The sequence below is a fragment of the Corvus moneduloides genome, chromosome 4 (assembly GCF_009650955.1).
Source record: "Corvus moneduloides isolate bCorMon1 chromosome 4, bCorMon1.pri, whole genome shotgun sequence".
In the NCBI taxonomy this organism is placed as follows: domain Eukaryota; kingdom Metazoa; phylum Chordata; class Aves; order Passeriformes; family Corvidae; genus Corvus; species Corvus moneduloides.
In genome coordinates this window covers 71207188-71230602 of record NC_045479.1, presented here as the reverse complement: position 1 = coordinate 71230602, position 23415 = coordinate 71207188, and positions in this window count along the sequence as shown.

The following is a 23415-nucleotide window of genomic DNA, read 5'->3' as shown; positions in this document are numbered from 1 at the left end:
CAGATTACGACAGCAAGAGGTTAATCTTCATTCTTCTGCTTAGATAATTAGGGATAAATATCTCCAGTTCTCTTGCCTGTTCCCTCTTCCTCTAAATCCAAGAGGAAAAAAAAAAAGAGATTTTGAACATCCCCAAGGAATATTTTCAAGAGACAAAGTGAGTTTGAGTGGGGAAATCCTCTCTGCCAGTGCTCCATTTTCAATTAGTTTTATGAATTTCTGCAGTTTGTGTTTATTTCCAGAAGATATTAAGGCACTGACCTGATCCAACATGAGTAAGACCGAGGTCCTGTAGACACAGAATGGTGTTCAGTACCATTTGTGGTTTGCTTGAAGCCCTGGTCACCACCAACATACCTTAGTTTCCTGTTGGGACATGGGGTTCAGTGTGACACCAAGAGCATGAGACCCAGGCCTGGGCAAGAGGGGAACCAGAGTTATGGGGCACACAGCCCATCCCCACAGCCAGGGATCCTTCCCAGTCCTTCTCATGACCTTCTTAAACTATCCAGAGTCCTTCCAGGACAGAGGGAGCTTTGTGGGCACAAGCCACATAGGTGGGGAAACCCAAAAGGGAGAGCTGAAGGTAAGACAAGAGTGTGAACCTTATAGAAACCCCTCCTAGGGGCAGAAGAAACCCTCTGCTACAGCCAGGAATGCCAATAATGTGGGACAAGCCCTTGTCCATCATTTTCCATCAACATTTCCTGTATGGGAAGCATTTTGCACTGAAGGTTTCCTTAGTTGCAGTGTACTCTGTGTGTGGAGCCCAACATGGGAATTTATTTTGCTTTGGGGCCATGGCTCAGCTTGAGAATAAATTGCCTTTGGGTGGACACAGGAAGGGAGCAGGGTACATGGTGTCCTCCAGAGTTCCCCCTCACCTTCCAGGCCGGGCACAGGCAAGAACAATAAACAAGATCCATCCCCAGTGCCCCTCCTACCTGAATTCCCATGGCACATGTTTCTCTCACGTGGCTCCTACCTGAGACTGAGGAGCTTCGGTGCGAGTTACAATAGTTCCAGTCAGTGCCTCCCCTCTGCCCCTGCACCCTGTGATCTTATCTGAGTGTGAGAACCACAACTGAGAGCTCTTTCTTGCAGAGGGGAAAACATCAGAGGTGTTATGAAATGTGTTCCTGGTGCTTGCCTCGCTCCGTGGTGGGTGGAATGATTGAAAAACACCAGCGCTTTCCCTCTCTTACCTGGCTCCTCTCCCCACCAGCATCCAAAACCTCGCTGGAGGGCACTGAAAAGCCTCCCAGCTGGAAATGCCTGAGTGTTTTGCAGACTTGTAGCTCCTTCAAAGTTGTCTCCATGCTCGGACCCTGGCCCTACTCATCTGCCAACAGAGCAAAGCACATGCCTGCCAGCTTTCCCCATGAGTGCAGCGAAGCTCAGTTCCCTCTGCCCAGTCCCAACATGTTTCAGGTCAGATCAAAAGCTACAGAAGCCTGATGCTGCCTTTAAATGAAGAGATGTGGGTTGATTACCAGGGAGTGGTCACTTCACTCCTGCTTTCTTGGCAGGGGTAAGGGGAGAGAGGGAGGAATACACCAGAGAAGGGCAATTCACTCTGCCAGAGTCTCCCTGTGCACAAAACAGAAGCATCTCAGGTATGCAAGCTGAAGCAGACACTCAGGCAACAGTTGCAGCTCTTATCTCAGGAAATCTAATTTTTTTCCTGGAATTTGTGAGGCTGGTGACACTGACACATTCATGGGAACTGCCTCATTTTTGAAGCCTGTCAAAATCTCACATTTTTCCAGCTCCTTTCCCGATTTCTAGCTGTGAGGATGCTGGACAGCTGAGGTGAGTCCTTCCACCCCAATAGCTTTGGGATGCTACAGACTGTTTAAACTGAACCTGGCAGAGAGAAAAAGGCTTCAAAAGTACTGATTCCAAGGAGTTTAATGAAAGAAGGTAGCCTAAAGGAAGACAGAGAATGTAGCAATTCCCCCACTGAAGGAAGGTCTATGCCATGAAATCATTCCGTACAAGGCACCAAAGAATTCAAATTAGAACCTGAGGTAGAGGGAAAGCCCCACTGGAAGCTCACAGGTATTGAAAATCCGACCATGAGCTTCCAAACAACAAATCCGGGCAGGCTCTGCCATCCAGGAACAGTTTGTTTAGCCCTGGTTAGAATAAAATGGATTTAGAAATAATAAACAAACTTTCCCTCCTGCCCCACCCAGCTTAGGCTCTGCTAGAGGCTGAGATGGATTTACATTTTCATGGATGCCTTTCCCAAGAACCTGAAGGCTCTGGGCTGCAGCTGCTCAGTCTTGTGGAAACGTTGCCGAGGTTTTTGGGATGATAAACACGGTATTATTAAAATGTCTTTCTGTGATTTGCCTGCCCATAAATAATAAGGTGTTGTGCTTACACAATTATTCAGTTTTCGACCACTTCAAGGAAATAATATTCAAAATTATGGCTTCTGTCAGTGTGGGGGAGAGGAAGGAGTCTCTCTCTGTTCTTCTTCTGGAGAGAATAGATGAAAACTTGGGAGGAGCAGGTCTGGAGGGTAATGCTGAAGGAATTTATGGAGTCCTGAAGATGAAGCACAAACACATGCCAGAGGAGGTTTTAATCCTTATAAACTAAAAAGATCTTCAGGACTTAAACCATTGCATGGGAAAGGAGAAGAAGCCAAGAGCTCAGGGTCCCTGGCAGGAGAAGAAGGGTCTTCCAGATCTGGACATTGAAGATATAGGCTAATAAAGTAATTTAATAGGCAATTAAATGATGAATCCCTGGAATTTAATGAAGAATCTCAGCTCTTCCATTGAACAGGAGACAGTAAAACAACTCTGGAAGAAGAGTGGTGGTCTGAGGATTGACTGCAATCAGGCTGTGGAGGAATTCAAACACCTGGATGTGCAACAAATGAGTTCTTTGGCCTTGGTTCTTCTTCTTCATCATCATCTTCATCTTCATCTTCATCTTCATCTTCATCTTCTTCCTCTTCATCATCTTCATCATCTTCATCATCTTCTTCTTCTTCTTCTTGTTATTAATGTTATTAATGACACACAGAGAGCAGAGGAATTTCCAGCAGTCCAGGAGAAGTCTTGCTCAGGGATGTAACACAGGGAATTTTGCTTCTAAAACTAAAACACCTTACAGTGGATGGAGTGAAGGCGGGTTACAGCTCCCATTGTAAATGTCTGGTAAATGAAACCCTTGGGGAAGTGGGTAATGATCCCAGTCCTGGAAATTTCTTCATTCTTTCTGCCCCTGCTTATTCATCTCTTTTGTCCCAGTCCCCCCCTGGATGAAGTTTTGGGAGATGTGATCAGGACAACCCCTTTTCTGGCTTCTCCTGTCTGGAAAAGAATATTTTTGAGGATGTAGCTCCATCTACTGCCATAAAGGGAAATTTCAGTCCTCCACCAGCATCTGTCTTGGTCCCTTCTGCTGGTGCATTAAACAAAGTGAACTCACCATAGAAATGTCCCACTCAGCCTTTTTCTGAATAAAAATAACCTTAATCGATAAGAAGCAAATTGTCATTTCTCAACATTCAAAATTCCAATGAAAACAATTCTTTTAACGTAGAAAATAACAATATGAAGACTTTTTGGGTGCTTAGACCTACAAAAGCCATTTTACCGGCAATAATTATCCAAAATTGAGGAAGGCTCTGAAAAATTTGGCCTGAAACACTGTGTCTTAACCTTGTGTTGGCCATGGTCAGTGGGATGGGTTTGCTTTCTGTGGGTCAGTTTTCCTCTGGGTTCTGTCAATGAAAGGGCAAGGTCGTAGTGCAAAATACGTAGTTTGGTTCTCCTTGTGGTCAATATGGAGAAGATGACAGTTCCAGAAGGCAACTCATCCTCCTCTTGGATCCCTGGCTCAGGATTTCATGGCTTCATGTTTGAATTTTTTTTCCCCCCCAAATCTGAGAATCGTTATAGTTTTTATCAAGGACCAAACAATACCAGGATGTTATTAATGACACAAAGACACTGAGAGCAGAGGAGATCCCAGCAGTCCAGAAGGAGCCTTGCTCCGGGATATAACCCAGGCATTTTGCTTCTACCACAAAAACAGATTCTTGGATGGTTTCAAACAATTAGCTGATGCTTATTTGCCTGGTCTCCCATTTCCCAGCTCAGTTTTTCACTAGAAAAGGTGTTACTATACCCAGGCAGTGGTTTCACATCACACCAGAAGAGCTTCTAGGAGATGCTATGCTTTCAAAAAGGGTTATGTGGGAGTAGGAGAAAGGAGTACATGATCCAAGTGTGGTTGTAAGAAGTCCTGCTGGGAATAAAAGACACCTAAAAATACTAAAAACCTGCTGAAAATCTAACCCTTTATCCTGCATTCTCTGAAATGCTCAGAAAAAGGCGATCATGGATTTCAGACTTCTGAGGGACACGCGCCGGGGCCCCGTTTGGATTCAGCAGTGCCCACTGGTAATACTTATATTGACTTCAACAAAAGCAGGAGCCAGTCTCATTTTGCAGAATCCAGGGACAGTGCTTTGGTCACCAGAGACAATGACAGCCTTTCTGTTGACTTCACTGGGCTCAGGCTAGGGCTGTGAAAGCTGGTCTTGTGCTGTGCAGAAAGGGAATGGCTTTGGGACTGCATAGCTCCAGGGATTAGTGATAAACAAAGAGCCTTTAACTTCTAGGTCAGTGCTCTGAAGCCCTGCCAAGCTTCTGGCCAGTGAATGCTGCTGCCATTTGTACAGAGGCAGCTGATGAATGAGTTTGACAGTTCTTGGCATGGTCCTGAACAGAAAATGTCCATATCAGTGCAAGGCCAGCATTCTGTGCCCTCCTTTAGGAATCAAGGGGACTTGTGAGGTGCATCATTTTGCTGCTGGCAGTGTTCCCAGGTGTGGGGTACCTGATGACAAGGGAGCACAGAAGTGCTTGGCCTTTGAAGAAAGATGCCTCCACCCATTTTTCTGGCCACTGATATGGTCCGGACAACATGTTCTTGCTTAGCCTCTGGTGATAAACAGATTAAATGAGCAGCTGTAAGGACCTGAATTCCTGACAATCCATGTTTTCTCCTCCTGGACAATGCCTGTTGCTCTCTGTCTCCGCTCCAACAGGTGGAACCTGAGCTGTGTGTACATCCTTGCAGGCCTAGGTGTGTCCTGGATCCCTGAGCCTGATATCCAACTCTCTTTGAGCTGATACTCACTTTTCCCTGCTCAGACATGTTGTGAGCTTCCCTGATTTAGCTCTATTTCATAGGATCACTGGATAATTCCTCTGGGCTTGTAGTCTGCTCATCCTCCTCACTGGGTAGGGTTGGACATAGCGGTAGGACATGATGTACAATTGTGGTGTTGAGAGGAATCCAGGCTGTTTGCCTGGAATTGCTTTTTGGCAACTGAAAGTTCACGTGAGTACTTTCCCACTTACTTTGCACTGGTTTCCATCCCATCCAGTATTTACCCTTTCTGGTACCATCCATGTATCTTAAAAACAATCCAGAGTGTTGGACTAGTGAGCTGTGTGTGAGTCTGCCTGTGAGTGACTTTCCCCACCACATCCGTGTTGGAACCCTGGGTTTAGAGAATTTGGGTTTCTGGGATATAATAAAATATATATGTGTAATGATATGGAGGATTTTGGGTGTGGATTTGTTCCTTCATCTTTTCTCCTTCTTCTTCACAAATCTGGCTGTTCTGGTATTGGGTCAAAAAACCCACACTGCGGGTCATGAATAGATAGGTAATGGATCATAAATAAAAACATATTACTTCATTTCATAATTGGTTGATTTGGCCTTTAAATGGCCTTGGAAGTTAGAACTTGGAAGTTAGAGGCCATTTTCCACCTTGTTAACTAAGAAGCACATCTTGTGCAGCTGTGCTATAGATAAGAAAATTATAAACATCAATGATAAGAAAAGCCTGGCATCTTCTGCATTTTAATCCAAACTCTGAGTAAAAGAACTCGTGGTTCAGAGGCAAAATGAAAAAAGAGAAAACTGACACATCCCCAGTCATATGCTATTTATTTTAGAAGTATAGGCTGGCCCAGAAATAGGGACAGAAAGGAGGATGCTCGTGTGACAGCAGAAAGGCCTTTCCAGGAGGGGCAAGTCTTTCCAAAAAAGTGATCCTGAAGATAAACCAGCACAAAGAAACAGATTGGTTACTACAAAGATCGAGGTAATTGCAGGGAAGGGATGGCTAAGTGGGGATCTGAAGAAGGATGAGGATTTGACCACAGGATTCAAGGCCCACCCACTGAATTGGTGAATATCTGAGCCATCCTGCAATTTTCCACTGCTCGGTTTATTCACCTCTAACCACCCAGCCATCAATGCTGTCAAATTGCAGGTGAACCTCAGAGCCCAGACTGAAAAATTACAGGCTGAAAATTTACAGCCACTTCCAGGGGAGGATTGGCTTTTGGTAATACATGTCCATGCCTTTTAGGAGGAAACCTGGAGACTTCTAGGAATGGCTTCAAACCAGTTTGAGGGGTCTGAGAGGAGAAGGTTGGTTTGGTTCAGGGTTAGAAATATCAGTAACAGCTTGTGGGTTTTCCCTGTGTCACTGACACCCACATGGGTTGCAATTTGGATGCTCCCAGGATGGCAACTCGAGACACCTCTGCTGGAGCTGGATTTCGGTGGTCCTTGTGGGTTCCTTCCAGCTCAGGGTATTCAGAATATTCCAAGATCCAGTGGCATGGCTGTGTGAGGGAGAAACTATTCGGGTTTTGATGGGAAAAAAAGAACAAACTGTGAAAATGTTAAAGCCACATCTGTACAAACCACAGCCCCTGGTCCTGCCACAGCACCATGAAGATGGGAAAGACAGAGATCTAAATTATCTACTCCAGACAGGGAAGCCAAAAAATGAGGGGTGGGACAGGGCTAATGCAGTAGAGTCACTCAGAGTCCAAAATCACGGAGCAGCTCTCCCTCCTCATGGAAAGAACATCTGCATTATGTTTTTTAATGTGTGGGAAAGTCTCCCCAATGAGGAAAGAAATCCCCCTTTAGCCTCATTTCCTTTGGAAAGAGACTTACCCAGTGCTGTGGGTCCCACCAAGAACCACTGAACCACTTGGCTGGTTCCAATCACAGTCAGCAGCGAGGGAGATGTCTCCCAGGAATTGGCATGCCCATGGATTTTGCAAGCAAGGGGCTGGCTGGAAAGAAGAATCTCTATGGGAGCCTCTAATGAAGGGGAGACAATCACTGGGCACAAAAAGCCCAGCACAAGAGCAATGAATATAAACAAGTGGTTCATAAATGTCTCAGTCACATGCCTACAGGGTTTAACCACAGAAGCCAAGTGAGGAAGGATTTTGACTTTATGAGGAATTGGTTTCCTCATTTTCATTAAAATTTGTTAGTCTAGCACATCTTTTTTGGAGTAAGCCTCACAAAATCACACGGCTCTGGGATCAGTGAGTTGCCATCTGCTCCATCTCCCTGGTAGATGACGCCTCTTTTCCCCGGGTTCTTTTTGATGTAGGCTCAGTGTTGTCCAGTGGCTCAAGTCTCACACACATCAGTCAGAGCTTTTCCTTAGAGAGGTGCAAAGAGCTGGGAATTTTCGATGTATCCACAGACTGAGAAGTCTTTCCCAAATGCTGACTGGGGTGGGAACACTCCAGACAGAGCAGCTCTGAATTTGGTTACAGTATAATCTCGGATAGTGCATTTTTTTGTTGCTAGATTTTGCTCAGCTTGTGTTGCATTTGCCATCTGGCACTTTCTGCCTGGACTAATGAGGATTTTCATAGAATCAGAGCAACATTTAGTTTGGAAAAGATCTTTAACGTCATCAAATCCAACCATTAACTCAGCACTGCCAAGTCTGACCCTAATCCATGTCCCTAAGTGCTGCATCTACACATCTTTTAAATCCCTTCAGGGATGGTGACTCCACCACTGCCCTGAGCAACTCATTCCAATGCTTGGCAAGCCTTCCAGGGAAGGAATTTTTTCTAATATCCTATCTTAACCTCCTCTGGTGTGATTTGAGGCACGTGCTGGGTTTAGATGTACTTCATCTGGGTTATTGATCCCACCACAGTTTTTGGGGGAGAAGTCCAAATTTCTACGTGACCATTCTCAGGCATTTCTAATAGCTCTCATTTTAAATCCCAAGAATTGGAAGCAGTGTAAAGCTACAAGCAAGGCCGGCAGTTCGTGGGTGGCAGCACCATCTTGTGTTCACTTCTGGAGAAGGGACAGAGGCTTTTTTTTCTTCACTGAAGAGATTCTCTGTCTCTTTGGCAGCTTTCCTGAGAAAAATAATAACTATTGGCAAACTCTGGATCAACACAAGACAGAGGCAAAAAGTCTAGACCAGGCTTGATCTCCATCCCACCCAGTGTCTCTGGGTAGTATTTTAATTTTTTTTTTCACATTAAAGGTGTGTGCCACTCGTATCCCAAGAGGTGCTCCAGCTTTGTGCTCATTCCTGTCATAAATGGTCTGGCAAGTCACTACAACCACCCTTTAAAACCAGATATCTGATTATTTTTCCCACCCTGTAAAGTTTCAGTGCATAGAAACTTTGCATTATCTAGTCTGTTGGGCTATATCTGGACTTGATTATCATGTTATTAAATCCAACCAGCAACTCCCTCCCAGAAAGAGCTCTTGAAACTATGAAAGACAGCTTCAGCCTGTTTTCAAAAAGCGGGGCACTGCCACGTTAAATCCTGCCCGGTCAACCTATGTGTACAACAAAGTTGCTCACAGCACCATTTGTATTTGTCATTCTGTGCAACTCCTGCCATGCTGTCACCTCAGTGCCCAGTTTCTGAACTAGACCTGCACTAGACATTCTCAAGAGAAACCAGGCAGATTTGGCCAGATTTGAAGCAGTGACAGATTTGCTGCTGGTTGCAAAATACATCTGTGTCATAACTGCTCTTGTGAAAACTGTGAGATCAGAGGCCATGGTTTTGAAGCAGGGGTGAGATTAACCACCATTTACTCGTTTATGTGATCTGCTTTGAGGGATAATTAGGAATTCCCACTGTGGACCAGGTCTCCCTGGTATAACTACACCAGTACAGGTATACACCCCGTGTATAATTATGCAGACAAAACTGGTCAAGGGTGCTGGAAATATTTTTTGCCACTGCCAATGTTTGTGAAATATTAGAACATCCTCTGGCAGAAATTTGGCTTATTTCTACTAAGTTACCTCCAAACCATTCACACATCTGGCAATTAGTCCAGTCCAGGGACCAGCTGGCAGTTTGTTCACAGTACCACAGAGTCAAGGCATGATGTTCAAGGTGGTCCCAGTACATGGGAGCATCCCCTGCCACAATTATTTCACTCATTAGTGTGAATGGTTTTAACCCCACTGCACTGGGAAGATGGGAAGTTTTATAATCCAGACAGAACACAGGAGAGGAGAGGTTGATACAAGGACAAGGAAGATGCAAACAGATACCATGAGTGGGAAGAAGGTTTTGCACTGGCATTTCCTGCCCTGTTGGCCACCAGGCCATGCCAGCGTGGGAAAAGATAATACAGCTGGAGAGCTTTTGGAAAAGCCTCCCCTTTCCTTTCCAGCCGCAGGGTTTGGTCACTGTGTTTAATGACATGGAGACCTCAAGGAGAGGGATAAAGGAATTTGGAAAGATACAAGATGTGATATAAATTGTCATATTTCCCAGCCATGCAGCTCTTGCACAGGCAGCACAGAGGAGGTTCAGAGAGAAAAAAGTCAATTGTGGCCCTCCCTGAGTGCATCATCATAGAATCATAGAATCATTTAGGCTGAACAAGACCTCACTGAGTCGAACCATTTAATCAGAAAACAGTTCAGAGGAGTGTGAGTGCCCTGTTCTGCTGCCCTGAGCAGGGGTGGCAGCTTTTTGTCCCTCTGAGCTCAGAGGGGGCCTGGGATGGTGCATGATTCCCACCCTGTGGATCCGAGATGAGACCAACCTCGCTCATCCACCCTCAGGCTTCTCTGCAGGGAATCATGAGAGGGTTGGGAATTATTGGTGAGGCCTCTCAGCAGCAGGAAATGAGCTGTGGTTGCCAGCTGATTTTATTGTTACCAACAAATGGCTGTCAGATAAAAATGACTTCCTTTCATACCCGACCTCAACTGGATTCAGCAGCTGTACAAGTGAAGTGGATGTATAGAACAGACTCAGACAACTTCAGCACTCAGGAATCATGGTTCCAGGCATAAAAATGCCCCAGATTTAATACATCATAGCAATTACTGTCAAATCAGTGCAGTGGGTAGTCACTCTAATTTCCAGACACGCTCACAACTGATAGATATTCTTCTGCATTTACCTTCTATGCATATTTTAGCAAATGAGTTTGCTGGCAGAAAACTCCACTCCAACAGCTAATTAAAGCAACTCATTTGGAGAGCAGATTTCAAATTTACAAGAATCAAACAGGCATGCTGGAAATGTGCTCTAAGTGCAACACTCACCCAGGTGGGCACAATAAAAATGCTGTGAGTGACCTTGATGGGGCTCACGGTCTCACAAGGATGGGCACAAATCAGCAGGCTTGGTCACCCAGAGCTACAAAATGTCTTCTTTAATTCCTTGTTTTCTCAGGAAAAAGCTTTGCTAAAAAGCTCTAGCAGAAGGTCATGATCTTAGAGCTATTTTCAACTCAAGGGCGTCAGATCCCAATTAGTGTGGTCTCCACTTAGAGTCAGACTAAGTTTGTGACAGAGAAGTGTTGCTTGTGGAAGAATTACAAATAATTCAAGGGAATTCAAGGGGATTCGAATCTGAAGAAAAATCCCCATCTGCTGATTCCAAGAACAAGGGAAAAGAGGGAAAGAAGGTATTTCAGATTACTGGCCATGTGCTCCCTGTGTAGCTCATGCTGTCCTCCACTTTAGAGCAGTTTGGGAAGGATCAGCTTCTTTCAGAAAACCTCTCCTCACCTCTCCTCTCCTCTCCTCTCCTCTCCTCTCCTCTCCTCTCCTCTCCTCTCCTCTCCTCTCCTCTCCTCTCCTCTCCTCTCCTCTCCTCTCCTCTCCTCTCCTCTCCGGCTCTGATAGGTCAAAAGCAGAGATATGGAGTAATCTGGCAGTACAGACATGGTTCTTGACTTGCCATGAATGGGCACATTTTAATCACATCTGTCTGGCTGTGTCCATAGCAAGAAATTGCACAAGGCCTGGATTGAAAAGGTTCAGTTACCAAAGTGACTTAAAAAAAAACCCCAAAAAATCAAACTCTCGCTGGCTGAGGTTCTTCCAGATGACTTTCACCATCCAAAACTTAGCATGGGTCAAAGGGCAGTTCAAAAGTCAGTTTTGATGGGATCTTTCTTGGAGGAGAAAAAGTTGCACTTGATGGAGATGAACAGGTTGTTGTCTGGGACCTCAGGGCCGTAGGAAGAGCCCTGACCATGGTGACTTTCCTTGTAGGCACTCTCCTTTTTCTGTTTATTAATTTTGTTTTCAGTAGATCCAGAAGTTGGACAGAGCACAAGGAAAACGATAAGCAGAAAAGAAATCAGAGAACAGGATTGTTAAGTCTTATTTAACTAGAAAAGGAGGAGGAAGAAAATGAAGACTGAAATTCTACCTTTACTCAAATTGGTTTAATGCACTGTCTGGTGTGATACTTCTACTGCACTGAATTATGTTAAGTCTGCTGAGTTCTTAAGTCTAGGTTAGGTCCTAAATTCAGCTCAGGTGCCTGAACTTTAATTGCTTTTTCCTCTTGAGTGTACAGGATGGCAGAATCTGTAGACTTGTGTTTTAGGTGGCCATAATCACTTACTGGAGGTATCAGATAGCCATGTTGATTGAGTTCGTGTTTACCTTTAGGAGAAAGGTAATTATCCAGGTGATTGATGTTAGGCTCAGGATCAGGCTGCTGTTCTGGAGTCAGAGTTCCACCCCTCTCCTGGCTGCTCTCTGTTATTCCTTCTTTCCTTTGTCAGGAGGGCACTGACACGACTATTTTGAGGAGAAAAAGTTGACTACAGATGGGTATTGCTGGTTCTACCCTTTTCTATGCAAAGGGTTTAAGGAGAGAACTATTTAGAGCCAGTACAGTAGCACCAAATATGGCTGACAGTAGTCCCCTTGAAGCCTTTTTCTGAAATTTTACTGGAAATTGGTTGATTATGAGCCAGCTCTGTCTTGGGGAGCCTTCTTTCATGCCATTGTTTGCATTTGAACTTGTCTCTTCTTTATTTTTGAATCTGACTCAAGTATACACAAGGGTGATCAACTTGCAATGTGGTTTTCTGTTTCAGAGAAAAAAAAATTCTGTGAACTATAAAAAAAAAGAAAAGGCTGGTGCCATTGCCATGGGAATAAGCTGCTGTAGTTACAAGGAAGAGGGGTTCTGAGAAAATAGGATATTTCTCTGGCACGCAAGACCTGAAAAGTTCATAAGAAGTTTTCTGCAAGGCCTTCCTTTGCTAACAAGCTCAGACTGGCAGTGAGATATTCTCTGCAGTTTTGGCTTGTTTTATACTTTTTAAAAATTTATTTCACCCTGTTCTCAATCTGAGGAGAACCAGTTTAGGAGGGACAAAATCCACAGACCAAAGTACTAAGCCTAAATCACGATCCACCAGGAGAAGCTTACAGTGGACATGAGTCTTGGATTTAGATTTATCTCTGTGCTCAGGCAGGGCTGCAGATAAAACCGAAGGGTTTTAGTAACTAAACACCAGGAATTCATTAGATGAAAACAAAACATGTAGTTATTCCTGGAAATAGAGTGTCCCCTTTAACCAGAAGAGATGTTAGTTCCAGGTTTTGGCTAAATAGGGTGGCCTAAAAGTGAAGAGCGTTATGGACTCATAAACAGCAAACAAAGGAGAAGATCTACAGTGAGACCACCACCCAACCAGGCTAATTAAATGCAAATAAAGACAGATGTTACAAAAGAATAAGCTACAAAGATCAGTGATGAGATGGCTGCTCAAAGCACTCCTCAAATAGCTGTGACTGACAAATGAGTTGGTAAAAATTAAGTCTGTGCACAGACAATTCTTAATCAGAAGATGCTGTGATCTTTTTTTTTTTCCCACTATTTTGATTTTTTAGCTGGCTCCAGTGCTCCAACATCCAGATGCTGCATGTACAGCTCTGGAGCTTCTGTCTTTGCATATATTAATTACTATGCATGGAAAAATGAAAAACATTATTTCTTAAGTTCCAGTTATGTCTAGAGAGTCCATCCAAGTCTCCCCTGAGTTTTTATAGAGGTACAGACAGGGAGAGGGTAGATCTGTGCCAGAGAGCTTGGTGTAGTTACACTCTACCATGTCATCTATGGTGAGTTCAGGTTTCCAGTTTCTTAAAGGAAGTTAAGCATCTCAATATTCCGAAAATGTAAAGCAGTGAGTTACAGTTGATATTGAAATGACACCTAATTACATGAAACCAGTCTTTGTAAGTAGACAGCATCTCTGAAGGCTTTGAAACATCGCTGGGAAACACAGAACACATGTCTTGGGAGAACTTGGGCTGTCTAATCCCGTCCTGAGGAAATCTGATCCTATTCTAGCTGGGGCCTGGATATCTAGAGGGTTCAGTGATGGCTTTTGTGCTTCCATTTTCTAAGCACTGCTGGAAACACATCTGTAACAAGCCAGCCGTGCATGGAGAAGGCAAGACATGTATGAGAAGGGTTGAAGAAGTCGGATGGCATTTTGAGCTCTTATATGATTCCTTCCTTGAGCTAAAATCTGGCTGTGCTCCTTGTGAACCCAAAAGCTGTCAGTTCTGTTTCTTTTCCACCACTGCACATGCTTTTTGCTAGTCTGATTTTCTCTGCATATTCAGAATTTATTTACAGACATCCACACTTAACGAGATTAAAAGGAAATACTGAATAATTCTTTCGAATGAAGAATTGAACTGCAGTGACCTTTATGTTAATAAAAGTGCCCCTTTCCTCTGTGCAAACACTTTAGCCTTTGCAAAGCAGGGAATTCACTGCATCTGTTGAATTCACAAGTGGCTTTTTTTTTTTGTTTCTGTTTGTTTTGTTTTAAATAACTGCCTAATAGCTGGAACCAGCATTGTGTTCCTCCTGCTGACTCACTGGTTTGCAAAAGCTCTGCGATGAGTGTGACATCTTTAAACACCACAGAATATACAGTTTTCTTTCAGCCATGCATAATCTGCAACAATTCAATTCCTGTAAAAGAACCATGTGGGGAAAAGTATCCCAGCTGAATACGTCACCCTCCATACCTCCAGCCTCTGTGCCTTGCACCCGACGTGCTGCTGTGCCATTCAAATGCTACTCACTATGGCAATCGGTGAAAAGATTCTGCCTTTGTTTCAAAAATCATGCAATGGACGCAGAATTTGGCTGAGGCAAAAGAGTCCATGCTCATTAAAGTGGATAATTTCAGTTCTTGCCTCTGCTAGGATGTGGAGGGTACTACACTAACTACAAAGTCCTTATATAGGGGATGTGGTCCAGGGGCACTAGGACAGGCTGGAGAGGTGGGTCTGTGCAAACCTTGTGAAGTTCAAAAAGGCCAAGTGCAAGGTCCTGCACCTGGGTTGAGGCAATCCCAACCACAAACACAGGCTGGGGGGAGAATGGATTGAGAGCAGCCCTGAGGAGAAGGACTTGGGGTGTTGGTGGATGAGAGGCTCAGAATGTCTGGGCAATGTTCACTCACAGCCTGAAAGCTCAGCCACATCCTGGCCTGCATCTCAAGTGTGACCAGCAGGCCAGGGGTGGGAATTCTGCCCCTCTGCTCTTCTCTGCTCTGGTGAGACCCCACCCTCAGTGCTACTTCCAGCTCTGGAGTCCCCAGCACAGGAAGGACATGGAGCTGCCAGAGTGAGTCCAGAGAAGGTCATGAAGATGCTCCAAGGGCTGGAGCCCCTCTGCTCTGGAACCAGGCTGGGAGAGCTGGGGGTGTTCACCTGGAGAAGACAAGGCTCCAGAGAGAGCTCACAGCCCTGTCCAGGGCCTAAAGGGGCTCTAGGAGAGCTGGAGAGAGACTTGGGACAGGGGATGGAGGGACAGCACAAGATGGAATGGCTTTAAACTGAAAGAGAGCAGGTTTTCATTAGATATTGGAAAGAAATTCTACCCTGTGAGGGTGGTGAGGCCCTGGCACAGGTTGCCCAGAGAAGCTGTGACTGCCCCTGGATCCCTGGAAGTGTCCAAGGCCAGGTTGGATGGAGCTTGGATCAATCTGGACTGGTGGAAGGTGCAGAGAGTGAAACAAAATGGTATTTAAGGTCCTTTCCAACATGACTCTAAGATTTTACATAGGGAACTCTTTATAGGGTAGCACATTGTTTGGAGTTATCAAAGAGCAAAAGGCCAAAAATCCATACAATAAAAAATCCCTAAATCACTACCTGGCAAAAAGCATTGAGATCTATGTGCAAGGATGGGTATTCAGGGAGACCAGAGGCTAATTTTGTGATTCTTCTCTTTGCTCTCTGATTTAGAGCAAGTCTCCTCTGTGGCCAGCATCAGCTCCATGTCTGGAAAATGAGGACAGTATTGGATCGATTTTTTTTTTGTGCACTTCGACCAAACTCTCCACTAAGGAGGTAATTTCTCATCTGTGCATCTACAGAACTGAACACAAGAGGGCTTTTCTTCTGGGTGAGATTTCAAGATACGCTGCAAAATAAAGAATTTGTGAGTTTTCTTGTGTTTATGTGCAAAACCTTTTTATTTGCTTTTTGGAGACTGTTTGAATGTTTACTTGTAAGAATGTCTGCAGGAAGTTAAGTTGTCAGGAGAATTGGTAAGAATAAATATTCATGAGAATACACTCCTTTCAAACACTTTTGCTGCCATCTGTAAAAGCTTTTTTATTATTCAAACAATGCTGAGCTTTTTGCAGATAATTTGCCAACAAAAAAAAGGAAAGGCCTTTTTTTTCCTTTTTTTTTATTTTTGAGAGGCAGCTGATGCTGTAGTGGCAAAATCATAATTTCTGATGTGTGATTTAATATCCAACAGTGACACAAATAGCCAGGAAGGAATAACGAGAACACGACTGATGCGCTATCAGAGAGATAAAAATATGTTTAAACGAACTATTTTGAACAGAGAACAAATTAGTAAAAATACCACCTGTTTGTGAATAATTAAGGCAAACAAACAAAATATTCTCGATACATCAAATAAGTTGTTTATAGCAGCAATTCTCTTTAATGTTGCTGTGATGCCTTAGTGTTGTTACACAGCAACCTTCTGCTCATAAGGAAAATTCTTCTCTGTGGGAATTTTCTTCTTTTTTTGATGTGAACCAAGAGTAACACAACTTAAAAAACTTTTCCTTTATTGGTCTTTTTATCTAATATCTGTGTTTTTCATAATCATATCAGCAGATAATCTCCAAAGTGCTTTGACTCTGTACTAACCACACCTGGTTTTTAAGGAAGACTGGTAATCTCTTTTTCATAGGAAAAGAAGCATGCAGAGGTAAAATTTGCCCTTTGCTAAAGGCAAATCTGGAAAATAGGAATATACCCAAATCTCTCTGTATTGCCATTGCCACAAAATTATCTTTTCTGTTGATATTCTATTCCTTCTCTACATTAAGTTAGGAGCTGAAAGAGAGGGAAAATTAGGAGGACCCCTCTTTTTTTAGATTTTCCCTGCACAAGGACGTCTCACTGTGGTTGGGAAGATGATTGTGTAACATGAGTTCTATTGATCTGACCCAGCTATGAGTTTTCTTATCATATATTTTCCCATTCCACAAATGTTTTTGATAAAAATGACTAAAACATTTGGTGTGCTGTTAAACTCCACATTATCCTTCAGCAGCGATTTCCTCTAGTTAATTATTCATTGCAGGCAGTTTGTTTCAAAATCTTTAATTGATTTGTCTTCTTGGTTATGAGGCTGTGTAAGAATTTTTGCTTCCCTGAAGTGCTGTGTATTCCAGTGGGCCCATATCTCAGATTCCTGGGCTGTCGCTTCTGCTGAAAGTCCTGGGGCCAGATATTTAATTTATCTCTTCATTGTGAGGTAGAATCTGCTTTAAAAGTCTTTGGGATCTCTCACTTTTTCTTTAAATGAGGATTTTTCCAAAGCGCCTCGAATCTGTGAGAAGTTTCACCTGAAAACATCCCAAGGGCATCTGTTCAGGGCATTCCAATTTTTCTGAAATCAGTCACTGAAAACCTTGAACAAGCCAGAGGTGCAAAGGAGAGAGTTTCCTCCTGGCTCATTGCACCAGGGTAGGAAGAAAGCAGGGAGACGTTTCGTGGTGAAAGCAGGGAGACATTTCATGGTGAAAGCAGGGAGACATTTCATGGTGCCCAACCCCACATGACGGGTGAAATTCAGTGCTCAGGAGATGAAGGCAGTGAGATTCCAGCATTTTCTTGTGCAGCAGCACTGATGAACACTTGAGGGAAGCAATGTCCTTCCAGAGGAGTCATCTCCAGCATTCCAGGGGACAGGGCCAGCCCTGCCATCAGTGTGGGTGCACCATGTCCTTGTGCACCTCCTTGGGTGAAATAGGTCAATGTGACAACAACAGGGAATGGGTCCGTAGGAAAATCCTGTTTTCTCCCTAACAAATAACTTGCAAGACCTTTTATTTCCTCCCTTCTCCTCCCTTTTTTATTTTGTAAAAATATCCGGTTCCTCATCTTGAGCTATTATTATAACTTTGAACACTTCTCCTGCAGTGACTCAGTCTCTGCTGCAGACTTTGTCCTGATTCTGGTTGATCAGCAGAGACATGGATCAGGAAAACATGGCATTTGCACGAGGGATAATAGCAGCCCAAGCTCAAAATGAATTTTATTTCTCCAGATCTCCTCTTTGATACATAACCTTAGAATTTTAATCTGTTTTTTTATATCTACCATGATAATTGGGAGTCGCAACCAGCTGGGTACTGTGTGGTTTGTGGCTGGAGGAACAGATGGATTTTAAGCATGGACTTCACAAAGCTCTCAATTCTGAAGGGCTTTGTACATATCAAACCTAAACCAAATCAATAAGGATGCATCTCATCCATGGCTTTATACCATGCCCTGCCTTAGACCCCAATTTGGATGTCACACACAGCAGTAAGTTTGGGCCCAGACTCTGAATTTATGATGAACAATAAATTTCCCTCCCCACTCCAAACAAAACTGGCTCGCACTCTGCAGCTCCTGTCCTCCTGCTCTCTCTCCCGCATCAATTCTCTTTTCCCTTTCACACATCAGCTGCAAACATCTCATTTGGCTGGGATGCTGAAGGCAGGCTCATCTCTGGCAGTTCCAGACTGTTGATTCAATCAGCTCTTACATCAGCACTAACATAAGTAAGTGGAAAAGGCTCTTGAATTTCATCACCTTGCTAAAAAACTTGGATGGATTTCTGGGAGGATTATTCGATTTGCTTCACTAGGTTTTATAAAGGTTTGTACACAGCATTTAAACTATTATTATTTACTTTTAACAAGCTATTTATGTCCTACTCTCAACTGCCTAATCAATACTGCTCTCCCATCTGTTCCGAGATCCTGACATCAGCAAATTTCAATTCTCTGCTGAGTGAGTAAAAAGGAAGGAATAATTTAAACACAGTGAGTGAATGAGAGAAAAAGACCCAGAGAGAGACTGGGATGAACTAAATCTCCATGTCCAAAGACAGCCAGACATGCAGGAATTGTGGATCCAAATCCTCAACTTGCTAAGGACATTGCTGAGAGCATTGAAGGAAGGATTCAGGGTAGATAAAACTGATTTCTTTCACTCACAGGAAGAATATTTTGATACTCATTACAGCTACTTGAATGAATTTTATTTAAAGTTAATTTATTGAGGCTTCTGGATTTTTTTTTTCTTTGCCCTGGAGCAGAGCCAGAGGCTTCACCTGGGCATTTCCAAGTGCACGACTGGCACAAAATAACTTCTGAAATAATTCTGGAGAGATGAAATCCCTCCTCTATAGGCTGAAAGGTGAGAGGAGGATGAACATCTGCAGACGCAGAAGAGCAGAGGGGTGAGCCAAAGGGAAGAGGTCTCAGCCTGTTGCTGCCCTGCCATTGTTAAGGACTCAGGAGATACCTGGAATGTTTTACAGTGGTGTGAATCTGGAATAATAACTCTGAATTTTTTGGATGAGGTCACCTCAGGATGGGCTGATTTCTCCTTATTTGGAGATGGCAGATCTAGGAAGTGAGGGATCAGGGTAATATTTTCAGCCTGTTGGTGTTATCACCAGGAACTTAGCCAGGATATCATAGAAATCACAACTGGGTTTACTTCACAGCATTTTTGGTGCTTGCTATCGAGGTAATAAATACTTAGCACTCCAGGGGCAGGCCATAAGAGGGTTATAAGTTTCTCTGACAGTAATAATTAGTCCTTAGTGACTGTAGAGGGAGCTGAGGTTGTGCTTATTCAGGTACGAACACCTACACTATACACACTCTACGACAGGTATAAATCACAGACCTAATTTCTACAGCATTTTAATATTACCTGGGCTGCAGATGTGTCACTGACACAATATTGGCTCAGTCCTGGTGTTGATCTTACAGGCAGCTGGAGAGTGTTTCACTGGACTTGTCTGTTGAACCCCTGTTTGGGATGGGATCAACCTCCCTCTCTATGTGCCTCTGCTGATCGTGTGGGGAACCTCCCTGTCTTGTTGAGCTGGACCCTTGGAATACCTGGCAGTGCTGGATTAATGGCTGGAGTCCATGGCATTAGAGGTCTTTTTCAGCCTAAACCATCCTATGATTCCATGATCCCTATAGCTAAAGTCAGATGAAAGAAATAAGGCCTGTCCTATCATGGAAAATAGATTCCAAACTTAAAATTAAACTCAGGTCTACAGACCATGAAAAAAAGGGATCCTTACCATATTAAGCAAGGTTTATGTTGTCTGCAGAGCCACACTCAAATAAAAACACTTTCCAGACCTCTCCTCTGTAGCAGAAGCAGCCCAAGATTAATCAAAAATCTTTAATCAAATGAACAGGCAGATGTTTGGGGCTGATTCCCGAGTGTATATCAGGCGTTGTGCCAGGGACACTGAGCTACACCTGTGGTAGGGCATGGTCGAAAGCTGCCTCCACTGGAGTGCTGAGTTATTTCTTGGGAAAACAAAGAGCTTGGTCAGAGTTTCACCGCTCTTCAGAGTGTTTGGCTGAGCACTGGTGGCAAGGAGGAAATGTGCATTTCAGACAGTGACTCCACAGCCACCAATCTTTATTTTATACCAAGAAGAAATGCACATTTTCTCCTGCAGTGGCCCTCTGCAGCCCCAGCCTTGAATTTTCCTAGTCACCTTCTCAGCTATGTCTAGACATAAAATTTTGGAAGACTTTGGAAGCATGAGATCTTAATCTCCCATATGCTCCTGTGCTAATAAAAAACCCCATCACATTTCCCCAGAGCTCCACTGGAGACTCTCCATTTGGAACATGGGAAGTGCTGCAAGGTGGCTGCAGCTGCTAAAAGCAGTGGCTTGAGCTGATACAGCTGTCTCCCTTCAGTGGTTGCTCCACATAAGTCTGTGAAATTGTTGCTGATTCTCAACCAGGCTTTTAATTGAAATATTAAGGCACTTAGTCCTCATTTCAGAAGGTTCAAGCCCTGCTTTTGGCTGTTTTTTTCAGCCAAAGCTGCTGTGGTCTTTTGTGGAGGCTTTCTATTTATTCATTTCTTTTCAGTACCCCCGAAGAAAGAGAAGCAAGTCTGTGATTCGGTGTAGAGACAGCCCAGCACAAAGAAACAACTCTTCCCACCTGAATTCCAGTGTCACTGGATCTCCTGAAGAACCAAACCACATTATTAAGCTTTAACACCTTTACAAGAAAGGTCACTTGGTGTCACTGCTGGCTTCTGCCTCACCATCTCAAAAATGCCACTGTGCCCAGGGATTTATTATCCCTATGATAATTGTGTGCTCCATCTCCCCCATTTCGTCAGGTTTTTTCACTCTTTTCATTCTGTCCAGAATGACCAGAACTGGGTTGATTTGCTGGGTGGATTATTTTGTCCCTTTTTCTCCACTGCTTTGGCCCCATGACATTTTTTGGGCAGGAAGAGGGGAGGCAATGAGAGGTTATATCTTGAACAATTTCACCCTGGTGGAAAATACCAATAACTTAAAATAAATATGCTCACTGAGATATCACATTATCCTGCTGAGCTCATGAACAGCAGAGATAAAATGGCTTTTTTAGAAGTGATTTTTCTTTCTCCACCAGCTGAATGGAATATCAAAATACACAATTTAAAGTAACTGTTAGAAAAAAGGTTACACATGATGCTATCAACAGAAGGGAGCTGAAAATTAAATGGAAATGATTACCGGAGAACTCATTTCCTTTCCTACTGGGAGGCTAACAACAATAATAAAATAGAATTTAGACGTGAAAGCTGAAATTCTTCCTTTGATGTCTGAATATTTTCGGTTTATGTTCCTTTAAAATAAAAGGCCACATCATAAATTAAATGTGATACTTAATTTTTATTTTCTCTCTACTCAAGCAGCATGTTTTCCTCTAGGTGATTATTAAAATAATGATTCACCTCCCCAGCTGCTGTGCACTGGCAGGTTTTTATTTAGGCAGAGGAGCAGCATGAGTTGAGTGATCACTGGGTCCCAGACAGGAAGAATCCAGTTGACTCCTGGAACAGAGATTAAGGGGTTTTGTTTTGATTTAACATGTGAAAATGCAGAATGAGAAAGAGCTGATGCCTTTAAGCTTTGTCTTAACTGAGTCTCTCCTATGGTGATCTCCTGTGACTGGATCACAGAATCACAGAATGGTTTGGTTTGGAAAGGACCTTAAAGCCAATTTCATTCCACCCCTTGCTATTCTACCTTCCACTATCCCAGGTTGCTCCAAGCCCCATCCAACCTGACCTTGGACACTTCCAGGGATGGGGCAGCCACAGCTTCTCTGGGCAATCTCTGCCAGGGCCTCACCACCCTCTGATTAAAAAAAATAAAATTCTTCCTAACATCTGATCTAGACCTACCTTCTTTTAGCTTAAAAGTGTTTCCCCTCAAGAGCAAAGACAGTTCTCAAAAGATCGTAAATGCTGAGCTTTGTGTCTCTCTCATTGTCATTGCTTTATTATGGGAGAAGGGAATATGCTTGCCAGTGAAAATAGGAATGCAATGTCCCCTGGTCCCCCTTAATGAGGATGTACCAGGAGGATGGAGGATTTCCTTCATGAAGTTTCTTCAGCAACTGCAGAAATCACGTTGATAAGTAATTTTTGATGTTTCTTCCTACCAGACTTGACTGGCTGAGTGCAGGTGCCTGCTGGAGGGTGAACTCCAGGCCTGATTCTGCTGCTTACAGAGAGGTGTCCATGGCTGTTGGGGGTGGGATAAGTCACAGGTTATAGGAGAGAACCATATTCAGCAGAAGTCCTTCAGGATAACCCAGGGTGTCTCAGAGATGCTACCTGACTAAAAGTGAGCAGTTAAACTGCATTCCTCTGCTATAGACAGCCTAATTAAAATATTTTATTGGGACCTGAATCCAGATTCAAAGCAGAAATATCCTGATTTCTAAGGGAGATGCCAGAGCAGGAGTGGCATCTCTGTACTACCTGGGAGGCCAGATCAGAGCCATTCTGGTCTCAGCCTGTCCCATTCTCTGAAATCTCCAAAAGTTCTGTGCTTTGGCTACAAAAGCAACTCTAGGATGGTACGAGTGGCTTTGAAGGAAAACAGCAGAGCTCTAATTGAAACCAATGGATGAAGGGAAGTGTTACATAATACTACACCAACCTATATCCCTCTTTTCTTCCTTACTTGCCTTTTCTGCTCTTGCTTCACCTTCCATGACTCGATGCCGGTTTTTTCTTTGTTTCACTTCTCATCTATTTTTAATTCTATCTTTACATACATAAACATTGAGGGGATGTAAGAGATAAAGGACTCCAAGGTGGCTGTCACAAACAGCGGAATGGACCCCACTACAGCGCGTGCAGTCACTGAGCTGCACCCAGTGCCAGTTACAGAAGAGCCAAAAATACACTTATTTCCTGTACTTCACCAGCTCTGCATGTGCTGTCTTGGCTGCTGTGATGTACCAGAGATAAAACTTCTGTGTAAGCAAGGAAGGTAGAAAAGCTTCCTGAGGCCTGCACTGAGACCTCCGCTGGCTTCACACCACAAGACACATCATTGATGATGATCTGGTGGCTGCAGGTGATGTGGTATCCCTGGAGTGAGAGACCACGTTAGGTCCCAGCTGGGATCTCTCTCTTGGGTTTTAGATAGCTGAGGTACAAATATAATTACAAAGGGAAGAGCATTTCGACTCCCAGGACCCACTCTTTGGAGTTGTGTTGTCGGACAGGGACTTTTGGTGACACCTCTGCACTGCAAGAATGTCTTGTAACCACTGGGCAAAGTTGTCTTTCCTTTCAGCACAGGCTGCAAGGAGCATGGTGGGGTGTAGGACAGAGCTTGGTTTTGTCTTCTGAACGCTGAGGAGCTGTGAGACCAACCCACCTCCTCTTGG